Raw genomic sequence first — 3,358 nt, 5'->3', positions numbered from 1 at the left:
CGTCTAGTCTCTCTGTCCTGAAGTTAAGATGAAAAGCCTTCTGTATAAGGAACACACACACACACATATCCAGCCTTGCACAAATAAAGCACACATTTGTGACTGTATTTGCTCACAGTGTACATCAACGTATGCATACACATAAATGTGCATACACACAATTTCTTTGTGTCTAACTCACTCACATAGTTGGACAGTTAAAATAAAACACACAGTTTTTAGGCTATGGAGAATAACCTTGGCGTCAGCATGGTGCCTGCCTCGCCAGTCTGGTAGATAGATGGTCCTCCACGCAGGCTGGCACAGGCTTTTCATTATGTTCCCCACCAATCCACAGAAATTGGCCTTGAGTCTTGGAGTTTTTCCCTTATTTCTTTTCTCTCATTTGCTACAAGCTTTCAGTTTACGACGATAGACAGTACCTGGTCTTTTCTGCATCGTCAGTGGCAATTTTTCTATATCTAAGACTCGACTCCCCTACCCTCTCCTCTCGTCTCGTCTCCTCTCCTCTTACCTCCTCTCCTTCCTCGTCCCCTCCTCTGCTCTCCTGGCTTAATTAGGATGTGGGGGAGCTGGTTGTCGGTTGAGTAAGCTCAGTATCAGATGATTAATTGCTGGAGGGGGGTACAGCAGCCCAGGGGCAGCATGGCCGGGGGAATGCAAGGTTACAGGATTTTGTAATCCCCCCCCCCCCTTCCTTTTCTCTCCCCTCTCCTGTTTCTTTGTCTTCTTCAGCAACTTGCTCTGTGCCTCCTTTCCCTGCTCTTCATCTCTGTCTCATTTACCCTCTCAGTCTCCCTTCTCTCCTTGTTGATCTGTTGTAAAGCAAATTCCCTTTGGTTGCTTTTCTGACCTGCGTGTGTTTACTGGTCGGGGCTGCCTCCGAGCGGAAACACTGCCGCGCATATGTGTGCCGCTGATTAAGATGAAAGGCTAAAGGCAGACAAACAGCAACGCAAACCAGCTGTTTATCACTGCCATGATCATTAACCACATGTACTCATTACACGCTGGCTGTAAATGTGTTTCAGATGGTCAGGATGCTCAGCCTCACACTCTCGCTTTTAGCAAGTCTGGCCTGAAGTCAGCTGTGTGGTGGTCAGTGGGGCATTGACCTTGGCAGCCAGCAGGTTGTGAGTGTCAGACTGTGACTGTAATTTGGTTTTAGATAGTGGAGCTTGTCTTCAGTTGGCCAGAGTACAGAAAATCCACTGTGTGATTGGTTGGTTTGGCACAGCTCTTAGTAGAGGCAGCATCAAGCCAAAAGGTCTAAGCTCTAAATTTAGATAAATGGAAGGTTAGGTGGCTGTATTGTAATGAATAGTTGTGACCTGCAGGGTGTGTCCGTATTACTGAAGCTCAAACAGAGCTGGACACTTTCCTGACCTGAATGCACCTCAGATGCTGTCACCAGGATTGGAGATCTCATCTTTTATTTATTTATTTTTATGTATGACTTCATTAACTTCACAATTCTTTGCAAAATGTTTTTCGGGCAGGCAGCGTGGCTCGCCTTCATTGTTGCAGAGTCACAAAATTCTTTTGTGTTTTAGACAGTGCCTGCAAAAGGACAGCAGCCCACCTCGCAAAAGCATATTCTTCGACAAACTGCTGCTTCAGCTGTTTGTGCAGAGCTGCTCTTCTACCATGTTGTTTGTACCTGGGAGCATTTTTGTCCATCTGCATTCTTCGGCTGCGACTGTATTATCGGCCACGTTCCACCTCTCTACCTGACGTTTTAATTCACAGTGTTTTCAGTTACTTTCCTTCTCCCTCCTGTTGCTGGTTCTCTCTCCCTCTATCATATCAAGCTGTCTGTCAGTGCGGGGCCTCATGTCTCCCTGTCTTTGATGGATGGGGAACACGTAGGAGGAGCAGCCGTCCTTAATAGACACGGCGGATTGAAACGCTGGGGAAGTAAATGTTAAGGGCCTCATAAAACATCCACTTTCCCACCCTCGTCCTGTCCTTCCCTCCCCCACATCACCCACACACCTTCCTCCCACCATCACCAGCCTTACGTCCTTAAATCTCCATCCACCCAACACTACTGCTCTACAAGTTGTCTCCCCGTGTCTATTTTATCCTGTGTGGTGTAGATGCACACGTGATTGGATGTTTGCGTCGTGCTCCGTCTCGCCTTGTGATAATTATGATGGATGACTCAGGTGACTGCCCTCCAGCCCAATAAAACATGTGCTCTTAATCGAATTGTTTGTCAGTTTCCAGGACAGTTTTACTGACAAACATTGTATTCATAAACAGAGACAGAGACTGACCTCTGACCCGACTCCAGGGACCCATCAGTTCTTACTAGGGCGGTGAGATGACAGGAAAACGATTTAAAAAGACATCGGGAAAGTTGATTTATTTCTTCTTGCTCCATGCAGACACAAAGAAACAATGTCAAAAAGCCTGCAGCCTTTGCTCTCGCTCCCATGTTTGCGAGAGGCATTAAAGTCTGCTTTTAAAGTTATGGCCGTGCAGTGACGGCTGCCCCACCAAATAACTCAATTCCACCCAAGGTGGACAGGTCAAAAGAAGTCAAGGACAGTGGTGAGAAGGCAGTGGAAGGATAGTGAATCTGGCAGGAGAGGAGAGGCTCGCTGTTTCATCTGGAGCATTGACCCTGGTCATAATTCCAATTGCATGACTTGTTTGATGCAGAAAGAAATCCCTCAGCGTGAAAGAAATTGCCTTACTCCAGCAGCTCTATTGTGTGTGTACGTGTGTGTGTGTGTGTGTGTGTGTGTGTGTGTAAAGGAGGGCCACAGACTGTGATTTAGATCTTCAGAAATGGACTCTGAATCTGAAATTCTATTGTGGGAAAATATTTGAAGCTTGTGGGAATAGGAACTCTCTGCAGAATCAAACATTAATCATCATAATACGTGAGTCATCCAGCCATGGATTAGAATCCACCGGTCTGTGTAACTTCAATAATCTAATTATTTAAAAGCCAAAATAGAAGTTGTAGTTTTCTGTTAGATCTTTCAGACGGAGGTCAACGCAGGAGAAAGCATCAGCTCCCTGGTGTGCTGTTATTCCCTTACTTCAGTGTTTTATAGCCAACGGCTCACAAAGGGAACTCTTGCTAAGAACATAAGGGCAAAATTCGGATACCAGTGGAAAAAAAAAGAAAAAAAAAAGAAGCTGTTTGGAATGTTGACTGCAAAATCCCGAGCTATTAAGAGCCCCTTTTTTCTGCTGATATGGAAACAAACTACAATTTCAAGAAGGTGCAGGAGGTAAAGCTGACATAATTATACAGTTAATGAGCAGGAAAATATTTTCTGAACAGAGATATCTATCACTGAAATGAGCCGAGTGTCAGCGTTAGAGGGGAAATTCAGGAGGA

The sequence above is a fragment of the Cynoglossus semilaevis genome, chromosome 17 (genome assembly GCF_000523025.1).
Source record: "Cynoglossus semilaevis isolate Cse_v1.0 chromosome 17, Cse_v1.0, whole genome shotgun sequence".
NCBI classification, from domain to species: domain Eukaryota; kingdom Metazoa; phylum Chordata; class Actinopteri; order Pleuronectiformes; family Cynoglossidae; genus Cynoglossus; species Cynoglossus semilaevis.
The sequence above is the reverse complement of the archived record's forward strand: the minus strand, read 5'-3'. Positions refer to the sequence as shown.